Source organism: Erpetoichthys calabaricus, chromosome 6 (assembly GCF_900747795.2).
Source record: "Erpetoichthys calabaricus chromosome 6, fErpCal1.3, whole genome shotgun sequence".
Classification (NCBI taxonomy): domain Eukaryota; kingdom Metazoa; phylum Chordata; class Cladistia; order Polypteriformes; family Polypteridae; genus Erpetoichthys; species Erpetoichthys calabaricus.
The window spans coordinates 93,906,859-93,933,865 of NC_041399.2; the positions used below are offsets into that span (position 1 = coordinate 93,906,859).

A 27,007-nucleotide genomic window follows, 5' to 3' on the forward strand; every position below is an offset into this window, starting at 1 on the left:
AACTTCTTTTTTTTTTTGACTTAGTTAATTTACAGTATGTAATGACCAAAGTCATCCTGCACCAACTATCACTGTGTGGAAAAGTAATTTCCCCCAATTAAATCAACCCAATGTAAATAGGTAATTAGTGTTAGCTGACTGAACATAGCCAGACTTGATTACACCCAGCAATGCTTAATATAACCCTCACTTATTCTTACCCTCACCTTCATGATCAAGTTACCAGCACAAAGACTCAATAAGCAGAAAATCCCAAAATCAAAGGAAATTGCTGAAGAAATCAGAAAAAAAGTCTGGAAAGGGCTACAAATCAATTTGCAAATCTTTGGCACAAAAGCTCGGGATAGTGGTGAATCTCCCTAGAAGTTACCTATGTGCCAAATTATACAATCATCCAGGAAATCATAAAGGATCCAAAAAATGTTTATTCACAGTGCCAATTGGTAATGGAGAACTTTGCTGCTCATTCAAATAAATGTGCATATATCTATCTGTGATCTATCTATCTAGTGCATATGCTCATTTAGGTGCACTTGATTTATTTATTTTTTTTGCAAACCAAAAATATCTAGCATATATAATAGAGGAAGTCTGCAATGGGTTAAATACTTTTTCAAGGCACTGTAAAATGCAACTTGCACATTATTAGTATAGAAGTGGATGAAACTCAGAAATTCTTTTGTATTCCCATGCCTCAGACTTTCATGTTATACCATGACATTATTATTTTTTGCTTCATACCCTAAAGAATTGCATGCTGTTGGTTTACTGTGATATGGCTATTAAATAAATCATATAGGGGGCCAACACAAATCTGCTTCCAAAAGGCAATCACAACTATTTTAAAGCACAGGACCAAGAGCTTAACTGACAGCTACATTAAAGGGGGGAGGAAAGCTCTTCATTACATAGTACAGCATAACATTGCAGTTTCAATTTCATAATGTTTTCTATAAGGCATTTTATGTTAGCCACATTCTATATCCAACTGAGAAATACTGCAGCAGTTGATTGTGGAGCCTGAACAAAAAGGTGTTTTTACAACTATGAAACAGAACTAGATATAAATCACTTTTGTCAAATGTTTCTTCGGAAATGAATATATAAAATGAAATGTTTTTCCAGTCTAAAACAAAAACAAAACACCACTATTTAGGTATCATGCAATGTCATGTTTACTTTTTACAAAAGTAATGCTTTTAGGTTTTTCATCAGATATATGTTCCAGGACACTTCATTCAATCACTAGATAGCTATAAGTGAGAAAACTGTGTTCATATGCCTGTCAAACAAATTCTGTATATATCACAACATTTTGATGCCAATCTAAGCAATATACAATGTAGCAGAACAGTAGGAAACAATGAATTTATCAACATTTTAGAAAATGTATACATAATTGTCCAAACAGTATGTTAAAGAAACATAAAACAGTAGATATTTTTGTAATTTCACCCCTCTGTTCTTTTTCAACACGTACTTATCACCATTGTGCTTTACACGCAATTAGCTCCTCCTGCTGGGTCTTTATAACATTCTCCCATTTCACCCATACAGGTATCCCAATGTACCCCATTCCCTTCTGATTTGCCTACCATTCTCTCTTTGTTCTTTCAATATAGTATCCACAGTGGGGGACTTTTTGGATTGGTCAGGAAGATCATGTCTTTATCACTTTGTCTGTTATACAGATAAAGTCCGAGTTGAGAATACACTGAATTACCCTAATTGATGCATTGCTCCTAGCTGCAATTTATCCACATACTTTACATTCCTACATCACCAGCACAATATTATCATTCTTTTCACTATATTGTCCACCCATACAATGCTGCCTAAGGCCCCTCAAAACAACACCTTACCATTTAATTATTGGCTATGCTAGTAATGTTATTCCCTTTGCTGCAAATGTCTGTTTTTCAAAATCTTCCAACAAAGCTTCTCAATACATGGGTTCCTAACATTCTGCCTGCCACTCCAAATTCTTAAGGGTTTTCCGCATAAGCCATCAATTGTTGTGCTGCAGCAATGAACCATAATAAGGCTCTGAAAGATATATTTGATGTTGCTTGTAGCCTGATGGTGGTGACCAGTCCATCTCCAGTAGCAACAGATAATATGTACTTGTCTGTGGACATCATTCTTATGCCTTGTCACCTGAAAGGTGGTGAAGCACCTACTACTTAACCTATATGCTACAAATACTTTCCAAACCTCTGACCACCCCACTCCAGGAGAAAAAGGGAAGGCAAATTAAGTATTCATACTATCCAACCGCTGTCTGAGTGAGTTAGATGTATTAGGATTATTCTTCCTCATACTATCTCACCGCCCTAGGGCAGGCATATTAATTAACTGGCCGAAGTAAGGCAAGTTGTGGTTAATTGGACTTTCCTCTTTGTCAGTGAGATTAATGTAGAACTGATTGTTCTCTGGATTCTGGTTCTAAAAAAATCACATGGCTTCGGAAAGGATATTGGTAGAAGGGAGTAAATTCAGCCATGGCAGGATCTTGTTGCTGAATTTACATTCCACATACTCCTTCACGTTCAATGTAATTAATCCAGCTATCAGAAAAGCAAAAGAAGGTGCACTGAAGTCTTTCAGGCTTTACACTATGTCCCTAAAACTTAACCTGGGCAACTTCCAGTGGGTGTTTGACTTTCCAGAGGATGTGCTGCCAGCAATTGAAGCATTTAAGAATACATTTGCTTTCTAATAAAAAGTAGTTTTAACTTGTGTAGCTTGTGCACTGTAACACTCCACTCCTGAAAATTTCATACAGGACATAGATTTTAATCAGAGGCCCGTGGCTGTCCTATATATTAGTAACAATATGAGATCTTGATATTGGTATGCAACACTTTGTTAAAAGGATATCAATAAACTACAGTATGGGAAAAGAGAAATGTCACAAAACCAACTGTAAGGGGAGCATGCAATTTATATACTAGTGACAGAAATAGAAGAGTGCAAGGATAGTTTACTAATGAATGGTAAAGATACTGAAGCGACAGTAGCAGTGGATAAAAATTACTGCAACTGACAGTGGAAAACCGATTAGTTAGTATCATATGAAGAAAAAGAAGGTCTGACTATAACAGTATCTTCACATGTTTTTCTGACTGATACAAAAGGTTTGAATTGACTTTTTAACAAACCAATATATATCTATGATGGGTGTTTCACAGGTGTTAACAAAAAGAGAGAATGGGGATACTCACTGTCTACCAAAAGCCATACACCATAATGTTTGCTAGACACTCAGCACTGCAGTTCACCCTTATTGCTGCATCTTGTTGAGCTCCTGGCCACTTGGACACTTAGTACATTTAGGAAATGATATTCTTTTTTCACCCATTAATGGGTGATTTAATACAAATAATGTGTGCTGCCAAAAAAGTATTTGGGAACCCACAAATTGCATGGAAACATTCTTTAAATATCTACAGGCCGTGTCATATACTAATCTAAAATGCTGGGCTTGTCTGGTGGTGGTTGGGGGTGCAAAAGACATTACAGCCACCAAAACAAATATTTTTGTTTATGTTCTCCTCTATTCTCCCGTGTCCATCACACTACAACTACAATACAGAAAGTTCCACTATTAAAGTAAATTAGCTACAATCTTAAAAGAAGACTTTAAAAGAACATTCAAATAGTAAATTTACAATTTTGTAATTAATTATTTAGATTAGATTAGATAAACATTATCAGTCACATGGGGAACATTAGATGCATATAAACTCACAGGACAAGTGATAAATTCAATTAATCATCAATCAATAAATGTCATTGTGCATAAATTGCAAAAATAAACTTAAAGAGTTCGGCCAACACTAGCCCAATTACCGCCAGCACCCTGTTGGCTAACAGTACTGGTGGCAGTCGTTGTTAACCTGGGGCTCGACCGATCCGGTATGGAAATTTGCATTGTAGTCTGCATATTTATTTGGCAAAATTTTACCGGGTGCCCTTCCTGACATAGCCCTCCCCATTTATCTGGGCTTGGCACCAGCACAAAGAAACACACTGGTTTGTGCATCCCCTGTGGCTGGGTTGGTATGCTTTCCAAATTAAAATATTCAATTTATCTTAAAAGTATCATGAAGATAGAAGCAAGCAGATGAAGGGTGTGTGAACAACAAGGACGTACAATGTTCTAGGTGATGATGACAGAAAGTGATAACTGTAAGACTTGATAGTTGTCATGTACACAGGAATTTTATAGAAGAGTAAGAGGACAAATTATGTAATGGAATGAGACTTTTATTTAGGTGTTGTAACAGATAGAGGGCGCTATCGCTCCCTTGAACCCTTGTTCGAGACGCCAGACACCAGATAAAAGTCCAATATGACTTTATTTTATAATAATTATGTGCACCAAGCACTCTCCACTCCACTATACTCATAAATAACACAATAATCAATAAACAATAACCAATCCTCTACTCCCAGATGCGTTGCCACCCTTCCACCCAGCTCAGCTCACCTGTCTGGGATTTCCCATGGTCCTTTTATAGTCCGTGACCCGGAAGTGTTTCGTCCTCAGTCCATGTGACTTCTTAGCACTTCATGGTCAGATCCAAAAGTTCTCTTTTTCATCCCGGAATCACGTCATTCCCACTGTCGCTGTGACTAAGACGTACTTCCAGGTTATAGGGCATGTAATAGTCTCTAGGCCTTCCTGTAGCGACCCCTGGAGGCCCCCATGGCATCCAGCAGGGCTGTGATGAAAAACTCCATTGTCCATGATGCCCTGCTGTAACTCGGGGCATCCCTATGTTGCAGGCAGGGCTCCATCTGGTGGCTTTGAGGTGTTGGCCGGAATATATGGCCGGCAATCCCTCACAGTGTATAAGAGGTGCACAAGGTAATGAACCAATCAAAGTAAATGTCAGATGTTGTATAAGCATTAATTCAGCCCCATGATGTAAATACAATTGTTTATACAGTAAATATGGGACTACAACTTTGCTCTGTGACCATTCTGTGACACCTCTGCTCAGGAAACATTCCCTTAACTGCCTGTTGTGTCTGGGTGCTTGCTCTTCATGACGATAAATTAAAGAAGCATGAACAAGCTTCCTTCTCTATGATTTTTGGAGGTCAGTCAGTCAATCATTGTCCAACCCGCTATATCCTAACACAGGGGTCTGCCAGAGCCAATCCCAGCCAATACAGGGCTCAAGGCAGGAAGAAACCCTGGGCAGGGCATCAGCCCACCGCAGATTATAGGAGGCAAAAAATCCAGAAAAATCAAAGAACATAATTCTTAAGGTGCTGCTGACTTTGTGAGAGGAGGCTCTGCAGAGTGTGTAGATCAGAGCATCCTCCACACCTATATGCAAATGATTTAAACTATTTATTAAATTAGTTTAAATTTATTTATCTGTAAAACAAAATCCTATTCTATGGTGCAATGGCTGATTTCATGTTTTAATAACTTCTTTGTCTTTCATTTCATTTGTGACTACTTTCTGTTTGCCAACACAACAAGTACTATATAGATTCAACTGCCCCAAGGTGGTGTGAAGATGCACTGCTTCTCACACATCACCACACATGTCACTCTTTTTGAGAAAGCTAGTGAGACTCCCACAAGGTCTTCTCACCCATGTAAGTCCCTTTTCAGTGGTGTAACCCATTCAATAAATTGGGCTGAGATCTTGAGGTATTCAAACTTCACCACCTGAGACAGCTCTTCCTGCAAACAAAACGAATAAAAAACACTCTTTATCAAGGAGAGGACCATGACCTCAAACTGGGACATGCAAATTTTCATCTCAAGCATTTCATACTCAACACTAAAACATTCAGTTGGGCATTGAAAAAATTACTCTGATGAAGCTAAGCTTACTCACAGAAAGCAGATGAGCATCCCTCTTGTTCTTAAATGGGATGCTATCCAAGCCTTGATGTGGACGCAGGATTCAGCTCTGGTAGCTTATGATGAACATGCATAAGTTTGAATGGACCAATATTTTCTGTTACCTTTGGTTAACATTGCTGTCATTGTCATTTCATTTTTTAACTGTCAATCATTTAAGAAAAAAATGAAGCAATGGGCAATTATGAATATAGCTATCCATCTTACTAACCGAAGGTTGTAAACCGGATATGGACGCAGGGTGCTGGGTGCTGGGCACTGGGCACATCGAGGCGCACGCGCACTGCTGCACTGCACAGAAAACACAGAAACAAGAAGGTTGTAAACCGGATGTCATGCGCACTGCCACGCTGCAATGAGCCCGCCACAGATAAAAAAAAAACGAGAGGAATATGTGAATCACATTACAGTATTACAGTACGGAAACCCCAGACGTCCAAACTACACGGCGTAAACCGGATATGGACGCAGGGCGCAGGGCTGAACTTGCTGTGCTCCACTCTGCCAGCAGTCGGTGTCAGCAAAGGCAACGGAATCACGTCTCCACAAAACGAGACCGCTTTACTACAGATATGCATATGTAATTAAATGACATTTCCCCAGACGCACCCACCCTCCATGATATGTCATCCATCCAGATATCGGACGGAACAGACACTGATTGCCATTCTTGGATATCCGATTAGCTGGCGAATCGCGGGCTTACTAATTTAAATGTAATACAGGCTTATTATGATTCTGAATCTTATGTGAATGGCTACAGTTAAGTCAAAAACATTATTTTCTATTAGCAAAAGTAACTGCCTTTGAATTAAGAAGACTGTGACAAATCTGTAGCTATTGTGGCTCCTCAGGAACTGAGTTTGCTATACATGGTATTTTAAAGTAAAATATTTCCTGAAAACAAAGAAAGTTTAATACAGAATGATAGCAATTAATGTGAAACTGAATTTCATCATGCTGTTTTCACTCCCACTGGCATTCTGCTGGTATTATATTCACTTTTCCTAATGCCAGATGTGACTCTCATTTGGCTTTTTCTTTGTTGATTTTTCTGTCTGTGGTTTCAGCTATTAGTTTGTACCTTTCCTGCTCTTCATTCTGTTCTGTACTTTGTTTGCCTGCTTTTTGTCAAGTCATTTTATCTGCTCCTATTCCTGACACTGTATCAGCAATAAAAGTAATAATATGTCTCTGCCTCAAGACATAGTACAGTATCAACCCTATCTATCAGTTCTTCAGCCCTTTTAATCCATTACAGAAATGCACCATCAGGCACAAGGAAGGACTTAAATGGAGCTACAAAACCACTGGATAGAAAAGGTCTTAAATATAACCTTCTGTATGTTAATTTGTTGAATAATCTTTTAAAGCAGTGACTCTCAAACATATTTACAGTAAAATGCTTATTTTCCATAAAAGCTAAATCATGCTAAAGTAAATGTACCTCACTCTACTCAGCATTTTCTAGCACAGGCTTCCAATTGGAATTTGTTGAATTCTGTGAAGCTACAAATAAACATTATAAATGTTGATAAAGACTTGCCAAACATGCAAAGAATAACATAAAATTGTGATAGAAAATTGGTTCAAGCTCTTACACATTAAAATGAAAAGAACCCACCTGACAGTGATAACTTAACCGCTCCTTCTTTCTTGTAGAATCTAAACAATGTTAATTTAAAAAGTTCAGAAGTGAAAACAGTCAGTACATGGTTGTGATAAAACATGGACAGTGTAGTACTTCAGTCACACGTATGAGCAGGTAGCTGGAAAGGACTCAGATTGATGTCACACACAGCTTGCAGTTTAAAAACTGTCATATCAACAGGGCATGGAAGTTCTCCTGCTGTTGCTCAGGGAGATGAGAGAATATCAATGTAAACGCCCTGAAAGTAGCAAATATAGCTGTTTAAACATGTATAATTCAATGAACACCCTTACCATGCATCAGTATATACAACAATAATGAAGTTCTTGTAAACACAAGTTCACTAACTTCAAAATACCTGTTCTTATTAAAATATTAATAGATGCAGTATATGGTATAACAGTGATAAAGAAACTGAAGGAAGCCACATTGTACAATTTACTAAGTACAGCTTCTTGATGGGAAGTATGAACAAGGTGCTGTGAGGCACACATCCTGCGGCACCTTCTGAAGAGGCATAGGACTTTGACCTCCTCAACTATTCCCATCTCACATTTTATTTTCATTTTAATGTCACTGTAATGAATTTCCTTTTAAATTAACTAAACATATAAGATGTATGCTATATTTTTTCTATATCTTGTTCACAGTCTGCACCATCCCTGGTTTCATGTCTTTTGGTGACTCCATTTTTGCTAAAAAGTACAGATATCATGTGATCACTGTGTGAAATTCAAATCAGGTTTCATGCAGGTACCTAGGCTATCAACAAACATTTATGGGAGTCATTTTCACATTTGTATTTGCTAGGATGATGATTGATCCTTTTCCGATCTGTAGAATTCCTGTCAAGCAGCACATCTGAAAAGACATAGAAACGATTGTCTGTGACCAGATATCTTCTTGCCATCTTTACCTTGTTTTCTCTTTAGAATTGCATTCCGTTTTTGTATTGTACAGACAATATCATCCATTCAGTGCCAAAAGGCAAAAAAGCTACAATGAGTTGTAGGAAAATATTTAGTATAGAATTGTGGAATTAGCAACATCCAGCATATTCAACTGTTTGGATTCTGCTTTCTGGTTCTCTTTAAGCATAAGTTTGCTTTATTGTGCAAACAAATCACTATGTTATTAGTTTTGAAGAAAGTGGAGCCTCTTCTTGTTTTTATTTAAAGTATTGCTGGAGAACCAAATTTGAAAAAACTGAAATGTTGATTAATTAAGTTATATAATATCAAAGAATTTATTCACCAAAGCATATCACATGAAAGACAGTATCAGTGTAGATGAGGTAAAAATTGTCATATTGGGTTAGATGTCATTCTTAAAGTTGGTTTCTACTACAGTCTCAATACAGATAGGGTTTCATATCTAATGTTTTATAAGGAGGTCCATCTTCTGGCCTCTTGTCTTGGCTCTGATCATTCTTAACACCTTGCCATTCCTGCTCTGCCATTAACCACTGGGAGTAGATTACAGTCAGAATGGAGGACAGGGTCTACTCTCTGGAAAGTCTAGTTTCTTTCACACCGATTATAGCCAATTGCTCCTAGTGATGTCCACTTCATCATTACAAGCTTTTTACAGCTTTCTGTCTTAATCTGATGCAGCCATATTGACTGTTATTTAGAAAAGACCCACAGTAACATTTTTACACCTGCCTGCTGATAAAGTATGGGATAGCCAAGGTACAAAGTCATCCTTGCACTGTTATCTTGAATGCATAGTTGTGTTTGGAAACCATGTTGGCTACATTATGGAATTCAAGCGCAGTTATCACTCATATGGGGTCATTTGATATTCAACTTAAGCAACAGCAAGGACTTATGAAACACTTTGAATTCTCCTTAGCATGTTAAAATGGGCAGGAAAGAAAATTATCATTTCAGTCCATATCTCTTACTGTATAATGGAAGATGAATGTGTATTCTCTTTTTTAAAAGAGTTCAGAATTATCCAGATATGAGAAGAGCTAATATTGTTTTTAAATGTTAAGTTTTAAATTTTTAATTAGAGGAGGACACCAGTACTTGCTCAAGGAAACTAGTCAGCTTCCCTTAAACTTTACCCATGAATGATGCATGCTATAGGCCAAATGGGGATGTGATAACAACATTTTTTTTATTGCTAACTGGCATCATTATAGGGATCCGGGGCCTCATGTATTAAACTTGGTTACCCCTTGGAAACAGCAAATTTTGACCATCCATAAGTATTCCTATGCAAACTTCTTTGGCATTTTAGCAACACTAGGCAGCAGGAAAACAAAGTGAATAGTCAGTCATTTTCTAACCTGTTTAGTCCTGAACAGGGTTGCAGGGGTGCTGGAGCTTATACCATCTAGCACAGGGCTCAAGGCAGGAACAAACCTTGGATGGAGTGCCAGTCCATCACAGGGCAAACACACACACACACACACCCCAACTACACATTACGGCCAATTTAGTATTGCCAATTCACCTAACCTGCATGTCTTTGGACTGTGGGAGGAAACCAGAGAACCTGGAGGAAATCCATACAAAGATGGGGAAAACATGTAATCTCCATGCAGGGATTACATGGGACATAAAGCCTTGTCTCCTTACTTTGGGCCCAGAGTGAATAGAAAATCTCATTTAGTTGTGCAATTCAATGTCACATTTCAGTGCTTTGAACTAATTTTATCAATTAACTGACATGTTCTCTTAATACAGCTGTCTCCAAAGTTGGTAATGATACCTTAATGGTAATAGCCTTAGTGTATGGCCTTTCTAATTGTCTAACAAAAGAAGTGCTGTGTGTTGTAGGGACATATGTGTCAAAGGCAATGTTAGATCTTATATGGGGTATTGCCAGTGACAAGCTGAAGCAAATTCCAGGGAACATGATGGGTTTTTTGGCTCATGATGGTGACTGGCTGATTTAGACTTGTTAGAGCTGCCTGCTTGGAGTTGTGTGCTGAATTAACGTCTACATTAGATTATCCATCAAACAGAAATCATGCGATCCTTTTATGTTACAGGTTGCGCTAACATCTGTATTGGTGATGGACGCTTTGACGCTTTTCAGCAAGAACCAGCTAACCAGTCAGGAATCTCGTAGTCATCCCTGAGCTGTGTCATGCCATCTGTATGGAATAGCAACAAAACCTGTCCACACATACATGGGTATTTTTTTAAAATGTAGCTTTTTTATGCATTTTGGCCTTTTGCAATTCAGGTCCCTGAAAATAGAGCTTTTGAAAATCTCCTTCCAGGGTAAAGATGTTTAGAAACTCCATATTCCCTGTTTATGTGTGGACAGAAAAAAACGTAGTGTTTTTTGCCTTGTAATGTCAAAGTGTGTGTTGGTATGTTCTTTGATTGACGTCAGTGTGTGCGTCATTATTTGGTTAGTTTACTTGAGGCAATTGCACAAAAGTCGTAGCTAAAGTAGTGCTGGTGTTAACGTTGTTAACAGAACTTTTTACGTTTACATTGAAACGTGCCATTACTTTATCACTATATTGAGCAACAGTGGTGTCAGAATGCATTACGGAGGTCACTGCTACATTGAATGCTTCGGCAGGTAGATATCTAGTTGGTGGGACAACTTTGAGAATGAAGTGGTCGATGCTGAAGAGAATTTCCATTTGTCAAGGACATCGTTGTTATCTTTGAGTGAGATGCTTTGCCTGCACATCAAAGTAAAGACAACTGTAATGAGATCACCTATCAATGCTGTCAAAAAAGTTGCCTGCATACTCTACTATTTAGCAGACGAGGGGAGATTACACAAGACTGCAAATACATTGGGGTTGTCAAGGCAGGTGGTTTCTAAAACAGACAAGCAAGTGTGTGAAGCAAATATAGTCCACTTGGGCACTGTTTACATGCAATTACCTGTTGCTGAGTCCAAAACAAAGGAACTTGTAGCAGGATTTTACCGGGACTCATTTAGAAATAAAGCCATCCACAAATTCCATGGGTTATTTGAATAGAAAGGGGAGGTTTTCTCTTAACATACAAGCCACCTCTGATTACAAGTTGTTTATTTATTGATGTTGTGGTGAAATGGTCGGGTAGTGTTCATGACGCCTGTATTTTCGCAAATTACATGCTGAACACACCTTTGAGATAAAGGGCGATGAACACTTATCTAAATGACATTTTGCTTTGTTATCTATGCCTGTTTCATGCTCTTGACAGTGAATTTTTACATTTTCATGTGGATGGAGATTTTTTTATATAACGGTGTACGTTAAAAAATACCTGGGTATGTATGGACAAGGGGACATTTAGATGCTACCCACATATGTGCAAGATCAAAGGGCAATTTGCAGTGATTGCTGATTTTTCTAATGTAATTGGTGCAATTGACTGCACACATGTTGTGATAAAGTCAATTATCAATAAATAAACTTGCTTTTCTAAACCAAGGGCACTTTTATTCAGTTAATATACAACTAATATTTGATGCTGTACTGTGTCTGACTAATGTTCTTGCTAGGTGGTCTAGCTGAAACCATGATTCCTTTATTTAATCAAATAGGATTGTGGAAAACAAGCTTCAGGGTCATGCTGTATGTGAAAGATGACTGCTTGGTAAGTAAGCCTAATTGAGTGGATTGCAGTTAAGTTTAGTACATTATGAATAACTGAGGTGGGTTGGCACCCTACCCGGGATTGGTTCCTGCCTTGCACCCTGTGTTGGCTGGGATTGGCTCCAGCAGACCCCTGTGACCCTGTGTTCGGATTCAGCGGGTTGGAAAATGGATGGATGGATGGACATTATAAATAACATTTATAATCTTTCTTTCAGGTGATAGTGAGTACATAACAAGAGAAAAGATACAATGAAAGACTCTCCCACACGCGATCAGTTATAGAGTAAATATATATATATACAGTATATATGTTTTAAAATTTTTTATATATTATAACTTGCTTTGTAGGCTGCCTTGGTAAAAGGCATCTACTAAATAAATATAATAACAGTAGAACGGACCATTGTATCATTAAAACGTAGATGGCGGTGATTGGACTTGTCATGTGGCATGCTGCTGTACAGCCATACAAAGGTCTGCAACATAGCACAGAAACATGGACTATCTCTGCCACCTAAGATGGCCTAAGATTATTGCAAGGATGACTCAGATCCTGTCCCTCTGGACACTGACATAATGGAAATTCAAACACATTTGAATTATGTACGTTGAATGTAAAGAGACTTGTTTGTATTGCAATTGACATTTACAAAAAGATTTTATAGTTTTACAAGTTCAATAAGAATTTTATGAATATCTTATAGTTCTGTGTTGTTCTGTTTCTGTTCTGTTTGGAAAAAAACTCCGCCGTTTGGAAAAACGCCGGTCCCAAGCCCGGACAAAGGAGGAGGGTTGGGTGCCGGGCTAGCAACCCGGCTCCGTAAAAAAAGCTATTGCTACGGAAACAACAAGCAGAAACCAAAGAAATCAAGAATCTCAGCCGGGACTCTCTGATTCTGCATGGATGACGACGATGGAGAAAAGCTGGTAGGCTGTCCAGAGTCCGATGAGAAGAGGAATCATCTCAGCATCATCAACGACAAAACTCGCAACGTGGAATGTTCGGACATTGTACCAATGCGGCAAATTGGGACAACTGCTTCGTGAGTTCGACAACTATGGTCTGGACATTTTGGACATAAGCGAGATGCAATGGACAGGAAGTGGACGATTGGCCAGTGAGGGGAAGACCATCCAATACTCCGGCCATATTGAGCAGCATGTGGCTGGTGTTGGGCTCGTCCTGAACCAGCTGGCTGCACAAGCCTTGCTGGGATGGAAGCCAGTCAATGAACGAATCATCACTACTCGGTTCCAATCGCGGCACTCGAAGACAACCATGGTCCAAGTATATACACCAATCGAGGATGCGAGCGACAACGAGAAGGACACTTTCTACGAACAACTACACAACACACTCAATGGCATTCCGAAGCACGACGTTCTGATGGGAGACCTCAATGCCCAGATCAGCGATGATCGGCGAGGATGGGAACATGTGATCAGTCCGCATGGATCCGCGGTGGACACCAACGACAACGGAGATCGCCAGTTGTTCCTTTGCAGCCTCTTCGATATCACTGTCGGGAACACATATTTTGCACATAAGACCATTCACAAGAAGATTTGGCACTCACCTGACGGAAACAACAGCAATGAAATCAATTATATCTGCATCGGGAAAAGGTGGAGATCATCACTCCGGGACGTGAGAGTCTATTGTGGCACCGATATTGGATCGGACCACCATCTCCTAGTGGCCACGGTTCGGCTTAAACTGAAGAAGACACCGGCACAGAAACCCGCCCGACTGTTCGCCATTGAGAAGTTCAAAGATCAAACTTCTAGCGACCTCTTCCAATTGGAATTGAGGAACAGATTCCAGTTGCTGCAAGATGATGTAGGCACCGACATCGAGGGCCAATCGACGCAGATTAGGGATGTCATAATTGAAACTGCCGAGGATGTCATCAGACGCAGACGAGGGACGCAATGCGAATGCTGGATCCGGGACCACACGTGGACGTTGATCGACGAGAGAAGACAGGTGAAGCACCACCGTGACCAAGTGAAGACTGCCTGTGAGAAAGAAGCGACTGCCATCAGATATCAAGATCTCGATCGTCAAGTCAAGTGGGCCTGTCGAGCAGACAAGAAAGCGTGAATGGAGAAGAAGAGCGCCAAAGCCCAGGAGGCCGCCGACAGAAACGACACAAAGACGCTCTACCGCATTGTACGAGAATTGTCTGGCACCAAGAGCAACACCAACGTGCCTATTAAGAGCAAGAACGGCGATATCCTCCTCAGCAAGGAAGATCAGAACGCCTGTTGGATAGAGCATTTCTGCGAGACCCTCAACCAGCCAGACTCCAGACTCAACCCACGATTTCGATACAATCGTTCCTTCTGAGCATCTGGAGGTGAGTGTGGACGGAATCACAACGGAGGAAGTCAAGAAGGCGATCTGAAGTCTTAAGAACAACAAGGCCCCAGGGTTAAATAGGATCTCAGCAGAAATGCTGAAGCATGGTGGAGACGAGACGATCCAACGATTGACCTGACTGCTATATAGCATTTGGCAGGAAGAACGGGTCCCGGTGGACTGGAAACGAGGCGCCATTGTCAAGCTGCCAAAAAAAGGGGCCCTCTCTGACTGTAACAACTGGAGAGGAATCACGTTACTATCGGTGCCTGGAAAAGTGCTTGTCATCATTCTGCTAAACTGACTCCGTCGCGCTATAGACCAAATGCTGCGAGAAGAACAGTTCAGGCAAGGACGATCGTGTAGTGAGCAGATATTTTCGCTCAGGAACATTATCGAGCAATGCACCAAATTACAAAAACCGTTCCTGATAAATTTCATTAACTTCAAAAAAGCCTTTGACAGTATCCACCGTAAATCGTTGTGGTGCATAGCCGCGCTCTATGGCATACCCCAGCTCTTTATCTCCTTCTTCAAGAATCTGTATCAAGGCTCAAGCTGTTGTGTGAAGACCTAAGAGGGCCACACGGATTTCTTCGATATCGAGACGAACGTCCACCAAGGTTGCGTCCTATTGCCTTTTCTCTTCCTCCTTGCAATCGACTTTGTCACCAAACGCGCGATGGACAACACGGGTTTTGGTATCAGCTGGAAAGACCAAGCTTGCCTCACCAACCTGGATTTCGTGGACGATGCAGTGCTACTAGCCTCGACCAAACCCTCCTTTCAACGAATGACCAACTCACTGAGTGAAAAGGCTTTGAAGGTGGGTCTTCGCATCAGCACTGAAAAGTCGAAGATCATGACCATCAACCGAAGGACCAGCGCAGGAATCAAGATCGAGAATAAGCTGGCAGATGAGGTCAACCAGTTTACATACCTTGGGAGCGTTGTGGCCAAGGACGGCGGCATGGACGTCAGCTAAAGAATTGGCAAGGCCTCAGCAGTCTTCCAATGCCTCCACCAAATTTGGGCATCGGCATCGGTCAGCACGCCCATCAAGATACACCTCCTCAACACCATTGTTATTCTGACGGCCATTTATGCTAGCGAGACGTGGAAACGTACAAAGTGGGTTGCCAGAAAGCTGAACACATTCCAACAATGCTGCCTGAGAAAAATTCTTCGAATTTCCTATTGCGACCGCATCACAAACGATGAAATTCTAAGAAGAGCAAACACTCGCCGACTGGAAGCGATTGTCACCGAGCGCCGAATGCGCCTTGCAGGGCATGTTCTCCGCCTACCAGAAAATCGGCACCTGAAGATTGTGATGTACTGGGTTCCCATGGGGGGGAAAAGGTATGCTGGATGACCAAAGATCACCTGGAGAAGAACCCTGCATGAAGACCTTAAGAACACCAACATCAGTTGGCAAAATATGAATGCTATCACTGAGGATCGACCTCGTTGGCAGACGCTTGTCACCCGATGTGCGGAAATGCATGGGAGGAACTAAGTCTAAGTAAAGTAAGTATAGTTCTGTGCACACAGCCTGCACCAATTCATGTTGTGTAGTGGCATCTGGATACGGCATAATGGCACACAGCTATTACTCTCTCCGCTCAGGTGCTGTCACTCACTCTCACTCTTGTTTTTTAAAATTTTATTAGTAACTGCCTCAGAGAGACCAAGCAAAAAGAATGGTTTTGAAGTTATCCACTTCAATTAGTAATACCTGAAGTTCACACACACTTAAGTTTCATTTTCAACCCTTTATCCTCAGTTCTTCCATAGTTTGTAGTAAAGATGTCGCTCAGGACAATGAGCAAATTTATATGGTGATTAGATCATGAATATTCAAAACAAGTTGTCTTTACACCATATATGGGTGTAAGTTGATATAAGTCTTATAAAGGAACCTGCCATGGTATATAGCAATAGTATTGTTTTATAAATCTATTTATTTGTGCATATGCCATTTTTGCATTTGAAGCATAAGCAATATTATAGTAAGGAATCTAAGTAAGGTTTTATGCATGATCACAATGTTGATCATTACAATAACTTTTAAAAATGTACTTACACCTAAAACTACTTATTTTTGTTGTACAGTATCTCAGACTTGGCTTAACAAGACAGTAGTAGATTATGATCTAGTATTACATGTCTACTACATTTTTTAGGCTGAAAACACAAAAAGGTTGGTTGTGTAGCAACTCTCTTAGATTAGGGAATAATGTGCATGTTGCTGAAAATCATTCAATGTATATAACAGGTTTCAAATCCTGGCTGCTGATGTTGAGCCTAGTAAAATCGCTTACTTATTTGTAGGGGTGGGACTCGATTAAAAAAATTAATCTAATTAATTAGAGGCTTTGTAATTAATTAATCTTGATTAATCGCATTTAATCGCACAAGAAAATTTGCCCCAAAGCGCAAATTTTTTTTTAATTTAAAAGGGTTTTAGTGGGCAACAGAATCAAATAATAGACATGGACATGAATATTGTAAACTCAAGCTCTTTTAATTTCTGGAAAAAAAAAATGCATTTAAACTGCAATTAAATTCAAAACAGAAACAAAAATATTATCCCTGGCTAAAATTGGTCAGACTTAAAAATAAAGTGCTATTTTAAGTACTTTAAGTACATTTTCAGAACGGTATTGTCTTTAAATAATAATAATAAAAATTTCAACATAAAGTGCAGTTTTTCTTCTTAAAAAAATAAGGCAGAAACATAAAAGGTAATTTGACCAGCTTCACCTTTAAACACTGAGCAACCTTAGCCAAAATTATTTTGTACATTAGGCTAAAACAGTGTGATCATTGAACATTTTAGTGCAAAAAATAACAAACCCATTGGACTCATAATACCTCCATGCTTATTTATTGTCCGTCTCTTTCAGCCAGTTACTTAGACAAACTAGCCTGTTCACATTTTCAGAGCTCAAGGCAGCTTTCTTTTTTGTTACTATGTGACCTGCAAGTGAGAACAGTCTCTCACATGGGACAGAAGTGGTAGGACTAATCAGATACTTGTGGGCCAGGACAGACAGCTGTGGGTAGGTCCCTGCAAGACTGGATCAACACTGCAGCGGGCAGTCTGTCTCGCTGATGGTGGATGCTGCTCTGTACAACCTCAGGGCCCTGTTACACGGGGCTTCCTCATCTGAATCAGAGTCTGAAGACAATGAAGAGAGAAGGAGGTTCTTTGTCTTTGCTGGCTCCTTTGTGGTGGCATCTTTGCACTGTTCCTGCAGCAGGGCCTCAAGGCTGGTCCAACCCTCTTCTCACTTTCCCCTTGCAAGACACTTTAAATCCTTAAAGCGTGGGTCGAGCACAGTAGCTATCTTGAGCCACTGATGGTTGAGTGTAGCTACACGTTGGGATAGGTCTTTTGTGAAGGCAGTCTTAAATTTCACCATGTAGTGTGAGTCATCATCGGAGACCTCCATGGTGTGATGCAGGTGGCAGAAAGCAGGTAAAACCACTGAACATGAGACATATGTCTCACCTCCAAGAAGCTCAGTCACAAACCTGTAGCAGACAGTTCAAGAAAGTAATTATTAATCTACACAATAACTGTCAACTATAGAGCTTTTTGAAGAAACAGTAACAATAAGTAAAAAAAGTTTTATTTACCTGCATGGCTCAAGGACAATCACCAACTTTTGGAGTTTTACCAGCTCTGATGGAGTTAAAATGACTAGCTTGTGTTTTTGTTTGTCTAAAGCAGCAAAAACAGCCTCTTGATTCTTTAGTAGACGAGAAACCATATCCAGCGTTGAATTCCACCATTTGGAAACATCCTGTATGAGTGGCTCTTTCTGTTGCCCCAGTCTTGTTTGCTCCTGGTGTAGTTCCTCCGTATTAGCAGGGCTGTGTTTAAAGTGACCCACTATCTTGCGACATTTTGCTAATGCATCACTAAACACACTATCAGCAAGGCTAACAGTGATGGTTCTTTGCAAGATGTGAGCAACACAAGGCATGTGTTGGAATGGGAGGTGTTTTGCTGCAGCCACCATGGTTCGTGCACTGTCTGTTCCAATTGTGGTGACCTTTTGTTGAATTCTCCATTCCCCTGCCACAAAGAGAAACTGCTCAGCGCAGTTTTCGGCATAGTTTCTGGTGTTTGCCTTCTGCACAGTCAGGGCAAAAGACTGTAGATTCCATGTCCCGTCTGTGACATCAACAATATGTGCAGTGACTCTGATGTAATTAGAATTACTAACGGTTACGGAAGTCCAATGATCCCCAGTAAGAGCCACAAAGTCTGCTTTCTGTAATGCATATAATTTTGCTTGCTTTTCAGTATCATAAAGCTGTTGAATTTTACTTGAAATAGTCTTTCAGCACAGCATTTGGAAAGTTGGATCACCTGACGCTAACTGTAGCACATTTTCTAACCCCCTATCTTCTACCACTGATAGTGGTCTACAGTCCAGATCAATCCATTTTGTGAGAGAATTTGTAAGTTTGACCGATGTTGACTTACTAATTTTGGTCCTGAAGCCAGTCATTTCATCAAGTTTGGGCTGCCGACACCTTTTGTTGGTACTCGAACTCGTACTGCTAGCGCTAACAGCTCCCACAGTTTCTGTGCTCGCTGCAACATGTTTTGCATTTAGATGGTACCGTAAGGTTGAAGTGCTTCGGTGGTATGTAAACTCCTTTTTGCACAGTTTGCACAAAACCATGCTTTTATCAAGGCTTCCGTCGGGTAGACTTTTGAAATGAAATTTGCCTCCGATCAGTCCTAGCAACGCGCTTTCTTCAGATTCTTCCATTTTTGTAGCTCTGATGTGTGCATCAATTTAATCGGTGTACCAGGAAATCGTGCATTGACAAAAGTTCCCCTTTGCTTTGAATGCAAAGTGTGGTTAAATGTGTTATTTTTTTTAATGCGTTATTTTTTTTCAAATTAATTAATCACAATTAACGCATTAAATTCCCACCCCTACTTATTTGTTTTAAATCAAATAAAAATGTTGTTAGAAGGACTGGATTTCAAATCATTCAGTCACATGTAATGCCATATAGACAGGGAAAAAAAGAAATAAAAAAAAGGAACAAAAGTGAGCATTGCAACTTGCTGAGCTGATCTGACATCATGTTGGAAATTCATCAGGGTTATGCTGTCTGGTAATTGGACGAGGGCTCAGAGTAACTCTTCTCTGTCTTCATGGCTAGAGAGGAGGAAGAGAGACTGCAAGTATCTGGTTTTCCCCTAGTTGTTCCATTGAATTCGCCCCGTAAGCCTCAGAACTTGCTGTTGTGACTGGTGCTGTTTATCAAATCTGATTCTTTGTGTGTCTGCTCTTAATGATACACCTAAAGTGTTTACAAAGGCTGACTTAGTCAAAAATGGTGGTAATGCTGTATTAGTTTGTTTTGGCTTTCTGTTACTTTTAAAAAATATAGCTCAGTTCATTTATAGAAAGATTAAACATTGGAGCAGTGCTAGAAAAACAAGCACCAGCAGTATTTTTGAGTTTTTACAATATATAGTGATTATAGTCAGAGGCTAGCTAAATTCTCTTCAATATTTATATCTCAAAAGGCAACTTTTGCTCCACCTCTACATAAGCAAATCACATATAATGCGTCTTTATGAGGTAAGTAAAAATCAGCAATAATTCTAATTATTTTTACAATCCTTTGCTTTAAGATAACTAAAGGAATACTCATTTTAGATAACATATTAAGTTTTCATTGTAACATATCTAGTTGTAATATTCTTTTTTTCATGATCAGTTTTCTTTAATAAGACTCCTTAGAAGCCTTACTTGGTATTTATACTGAAAAAAAATTCTGCTGGTGCTGAACGGCAAACATTAATCCTGCTGGACTTCTCCTTCTCCTCACATTGTGGTGAATGGAATTCATAAATCATCTTTTAAATGTAATTCGTTGTTCAGAAATTATTCCTAAGGTATGGAAGAATGAACATTTACTTTAGGTCTGTAATTAAAGTAAGTTAGGTTACATATTACATTCTTTAATACTTTTTTCTTGTTGTGCCTTTGTATATAACAAAGGTATTTTAATCATAGTTTCTAGAGCTGGAATTGCATCATTAGTGCTGTGTAGATTCTTGTTAATGGTATAATTATTTTTCTACAAAACAGAAAAACTGTTTTACCTTCTAGCATTTATTAAATAGCATTCAGTACCATTAACACTTTAATTATGAAAACTACCAGTTCACACTGGATTTGACCAGAATTACTGTAGTATGTTTTAGAGTGTAATATCTTGAGTAGAATAAATTATATACCATTCTGATCCTTATGAATTCACTGACAATGTTCTGTATTGCTCTATATTCTGTTCTAGTGTATTTACTTTTCACACACACTAATTTTGTACCTAGATGATGACATTACACCCAATGAATGAACATGTTGGCAGAATTCTGGAAAGATTATGTGTTATTTTCCAAGCTATGGATTTTTTTTATAAGTGCCCACTATCTAGAGCCGCCAATGAAGTATATATACTCTTACAAATAATTGGAAAGGCAATAAATTATCATTTAAAATATATGTAGAAGTAATGACAAAAAAGAACACTAGGGTGTTCTTTCATTCAAGAAACTGACTAAATAAATAAAGAGGTCCATTTAACATTTTGACCATATGTGCATAATATGAAAGAATATATCTTTTAAAGCATTCCCAACAATCAATACAATATACCTAGGGATGCCATGCGCTGAAGCTAGGATCCTTTGTCTATTTCCTCATTTAATGTATATCTCAAAATGAGTTGATGACATCTACTGAAAAAAAAAAGCCTTGCTAATTTCTATTTATTCTATATTTTTTTTTTACTTTTAAAGGTTACCACTTACCTCAAAATTCCTTTGACTAGTAGAAATATGATTCATCTTACATGATCACAGTTTTGTTTCTTGGAAAAACTAACAAAGACATTTGCTAGTTCTAGCAGAACATTTTAAATGACCATTTGTTCAAAATATACTGACAACTGTGTGTTTCCACTATAGAATCAAAGTAATTGTTAGATTGTATGCTATTTGTTGATTTCATATGCATGACTCTGTATACTTTTAATCAATACTGCTCATTTCTGTACTGTTCCATTCAAAAATAACATCAAGTCTATTTTTGAAGGACCTACCGTCTACCACGCTACTTGGTAACTTACTCCATGTGTCTGTTGCTCTCTGTGTGAAGAAAAACCTTCTAGTGTTTGTGCAAAAATTTCCCCTAAACAAGTTTCCAACCGTGTCTCCATGTTCTTGATCAGTTCATTTTAAAGTAACAGTGCTCAATCTACTGTAATAATTCCCTTCGTAATTTTAAACACTTCAATAATGTCACCTCTTAATCTTCTTTTGCTTAAATTGTATAGGCTCAGCTATTTTAATCTTTCCTCATAATTCAACCTGTATATCCCTGGAATCAGCCTAGTCACTCTTCTCTGGACTTTTTCCAGTGCTGCTATGTCCTTTTTGTGGACTGGACATCAAAACTGCACACAGTCCTCCAGATGAGGCCTCACCAGTATGTTTAAACCTTTAGCATAACCTCCTTGGACTTTTACTCTACACATTTTGCTGTATAACTAAACATTCTGTTAGCTTCCTTAATGTATTATTTAAGCTTGTTTGTTTGTGACTCATGACTGGACTGTGAATGAAGCCATGGCTTAAGATTTGTACATCGATATAGGTATAAGGAATAAAAATATATTTGAAATCTGTTCAAGAAGACTCGGAGAAAAAAATCTCTTGCTACCAACATATTGCAATAGACTTTTTATTAAACAAGGAACATGTGGGCTATTTTTTTAAAGTTAAATGGATATTATAAATGTGCAATGTTTTTCAACAGACATTTTTATATATTTTCATACTATTAATATTTCCTTTGGAGGCAATGCATAAATCAAATATCATTCACCAATTCCTTAGTAGCAAAGGTGAGACTGTTTTTTTAATAATCACTAAGAAATAACAAAAGCCCTGTTTTACTACAGTTTAGCTTTACACATTTTTGGTGCACCCAGGTCTTGATACCATTTTATTAAGTAAGCAGCTGTTTTACCATCATCTTCATTCTTAATATAAACTTTACTGTTATCATAGATAATACAAATAATGAGAGGCATATATAAAAAAGAAAATAAGTCCAAGATTAAAAACCTATGGGACAACTTGTCCAAATGTAACACAAATGGATTTATGTGTTTCAAGTGTCACAAACTCTTGCCTACCTACCTACATGAAACTAGATTTAGAGCACTGTAGACAAAAGTATTTTTCAGTCTTCTAAGCAGAATGTTAATGATTACAAGTGTGAAATTTTGCACTCATACCTGATAGCTGGATGATACTTCCAAATCCAGTGTGAATTGTTCTGTTAAGAATATTTGTCATTCTTACCACGGCTGTCCTGACCTGAAATAATCCAGTGTTAATTTGGCGACACATAATTTGAATTAGATTGGACAATCCATGCTCAAGTATTCTTGAAAGGAGTGGTAAAACAGAGATATGCATATGAATAACAAGAACATCAAAGTCTAGATAGAGTACTTTGCCTCTAGGAATAATGAACAGGTCAAGGGAAGTATATAATGTATGAAACTGGAAAGTGTATAAAGTGGGGTAATGATATGGCATTTTACTGAAGAACCTAACGAGCATGTATGAGAATTTAATGGGCAGGTAGTTACACAAAGGAAAGATGCCTAGAGAGTGCAATGCTATAAAATGGCATAGCATATGCTCTGTTGTACTCATACAGAGCTATAAATAGTACTAATTTTTTGTAAGTGCCATTATGAAAATTAAGTATATTAAAATATACAAAAAAACATGTGGACATATCTTTGAGTATAATGTGACAAATATAAAGCTTAAATATATATTTTAAGGTTATGTCTAAAATATAATGAAACAAATTTTCCTTAATATATTGTAACAAACATATTTCCAAATATATTTTGTATAACATATGTAATATTTTGTACGTTCAGACCTATTGGAGATCATTCATGTCTTACCTTTTTACTTGAAAAATATAGTCATCCCAGTGATTCCAATTTTTATCCCCTTGTAACTCACAAAAAGTAGTTCAAGTAGGTAGCTCCATCAGCATACACAGGTTGCAATTTATTCCATACTGACACAATATTGTGTAAGCTTTTGTGTGATTTTCAGAAAATGCCATTTTTGATCTTGTACCTGCAATAAGCGCTCAAATTAGACAGTAAATTATAACAGTTAATGTTATAAAGAGACCCAGGGTTGCTGAATGAAGTACAATGGACTTTATTACATTCCATAGGGGTATAGGCAACACTTCTAGGAATAAGATGGATACTTGGAGATGGAGATAAGTGCTCACTTGATGTACTGGTGGGGAGAAGGAGAGCTAGTTTGGAAGGTCTTGAGAAATAGGAAGCAGTGCAACTGGACTGAGTAGTGGTGCCCTGTCCAGGATTTGTTCCTGCCTTTGCCATTATGCTTGCTCGGATAGACTCCAGCACCTCAGTGACCCTGGTCTCAGTTAAGCAGGTTAGAAAATAAAATGGCATGACAGAACATATTTTTTCATAGGGCATTTTAATATTATTTTTCAGTAATTTTCCAAGAAACACCCTTTTATAATGTGAATTGCTTTGCTCGTGTAATCAACAATGGGTTAGAATATGGTTAACGTAGTTTGAATTTAAAGAATGCAATTATCAACAAATCAATTGGTAATTTAATAAATGAACATCATAAGAAACTTGCCTTGCATCAACTGTAACTGAAACAGTTCCTACCATTAACATAACATGTAGTTACTGTTCTAGGATGCAATTTAAAATGTACATGGATATGGCATCCTAGACAAAAACTGGGGAGTTATATTGTTTAAACAAAGTAATTCTTACAGATTACTCCTATATTTGCTGTGTCCCTGTAACCAATTATATTTTCTACAAAATGTTTTGCCTTAAAGAAAAACACATTACTTTTTACCTATCTCAGTTAGAACATTTTTGCTGATGGTTCTACTAAAATGCTTTTAAATCAGTTTTAAAGTGTGGTACAGTCAGTTTGTAGAGGCAGCTTTCATAAGGCAAATCCATTGCAACACACTTTCTCTTTTCTCAGATCAATGTCTATTGCTACTTTTCAACCATCTAGGTTTTTTTGAAAAGCTTGTATATGTTTTAATGTAACACCTGTAGAAGGATTTCAAACTAACCAAACAGTATTTCCATATGGACCAAAAAACACTGACTGTTTTGTTTTTCCATTTTCAAGTTGCATAGCATAACTATTTTGCTTTGTGACTCTGTCATATGCAACAGAATAGTATAGTTTTCCAATAATAATCCTTGTGAATTTCTTAAACATTGCATCAGACTCAACATTGCATTTCTCTTTCAAAACAAACCAATCCTCCCCATCCATTAGTAAAATCCCATAGTCACCAATACCTACACATGCTCCTAAGCGTTCCACTGTTTTCCTTTTACGGATTCCTTTCATCTGATTATGAAGTCTTCTTCTTCCTCATCTTTTGGCTGCTACCATTACGGGTCACCACAGTGAATCATCTTTTTCCATACCTTCCTGTCCTCTGCATCTTGCTCCATTACACTCACCACCTGCATGTCCTCTCTCACCACATCCATAAACCTTCTCTTAGGTCTTCCTCTTTTCCACTTACATGGCAGCTCTATCCTTAGCATCTTTTCCCAAAATACCCAGCATCTCTTCTTTTCACATATCCAAACCAACGCAATCTCGCCACTCTGACTTTGTCTCTAAACCATCCAACCTGAGCTGACCCTTTAATGTACTCATTTATAATCCTGTCCATCATTGTCACACCCAATGCAAATCTTAACATCTTTAACTCTGTCACCTCCAGCTCTGTATCCTGCTTTTTGGTCAGTGCCACCGTCTCCAACCCATATAACATAGCTGGTCTCACTACTGTCTTGTAGACCCTTCCTTTTATTCTTACTGGTACCCAGTCTCTCACAAATCACTCCTGACACTCTTCTCCACCCACTCCACCCTGCCTGCACTCTCTTCTTTACCTCTCTTCCACAATCCCCATTACTCTGTACTGTTGATCCCAAGTATTTAAACTCATCCACCTTTTCCAGCTCTACTCCCTGCATCCTCGCCATTCCTCTGACCTCCCTCTCATTTACACACATGCATTCTGCCTTGTTCCTGCTGACTTTCATTCCTCTCCTCTCCAGAGCATATCTCCATCTTTCCAGGGTCACCTTGACCTATTCTCTACTCTCAGTACAGATTACAATGTCATCTGTAAACATCAAAGTCCATGGGGACTCCTGTCTAATCTCATCTGTCAGCCTGTCCATTACCACTTCAAATAAGAAAGGGCTCAGAGCTGATCCCTCATGTAATCCTACCTCTACCTTGAATGCATCTGTCACCACTGTCACACTTCCCTCGTACATATCCTGTACAACTTTTACATACTTCTCTGCTGTTATCAACTTCCTTATACATTACCACAACTTGTCTCTAAGCACCCTGTCATATGCTTTCTCTAAGTCCACAGAGACACAATGCAACTCCCTCTGACCTTCTCTAAACTTCTCCATCAACACCCTTGGAGCATCCTACAGACCACCATCCTATGCTACCTAACAACGCTTTCCCCTGCCACCACTTTGCAGACTCCAATCTCCTTCACACTGACCCTCCTGCATAGGATATAATTTACCTGTGTGCATATTTCTCCACTCTTGTACATCTTCCTGTGTTCCTCCCTCTTCTTAAAATATGTATTCACCACAGTCATGTTCATCCTTTTCACAAAATTCACTATCATCTGACCTTCTTTATTCCTTTCCTTGACACTATACCTACCTATCACCTCCTCATCCCCTCTTTCCTTTCACGAACATGTCCATTGAAATCCACTCCAATCAATATTCTCTCTCCTTTAGTAACACTCCCCACCACTTCATCCAACTCACTCCAGAAATTTTCTTTCTCATCCATCGCACACCCAATTTGCTTGGCATTTGAACTAACAACATCATTCACCACCACACCGTCATTTTCCAGCTTCATAATCATCTCTCTGTCCAACACTCTTTTCTCTTCCAAAACCCTCTTGACATACTGTTCCTTCAGGATAACCCCTAGCCCATTTCTCCTCCCATCCACACCATGGTAGAACAATTTGAACCCACCTCCGAAACACCTGGGGCCGCAAGCAAAACGCTGTGCGTAGAATTCACACTAAAATATGGCGTAAGAACAAAAGCTGAAATGTGCGTACGCACAAAAAAATTCTAGATGTATAAATCTGTGAGTTCGCCAACTCCCACGTTCTTCTGATCCATAAATCCTGGTCAGCGTGAAAAGCAATGCACATGCACGTGCCTGCTGCCACTCCCCAGTCTCCTTCCAGAATTACGCCTCTTTGAATATGCAAATCGATATAAATAGCCCTTAAGCTCAGCGTTCTGTGAAAAGGCAATGGCAAAAGTACGGGGGGGATATAGAAGAATTTC

General features: G+C 38.8%; 1 pseudogene; it reads left to right on the forward strand.

The window, feature by feature from the left end:
• The first annotated feature begins 13,054 nt into the window (after positions 1–13,054).
• Positions 13,055–14,458, forward strand: LOC114653078 (craniofacial development protein 2-like; annotated as a pseudogene).
• Positions 14,459–27,007: the final 12,549 nt, after the last annotated feature.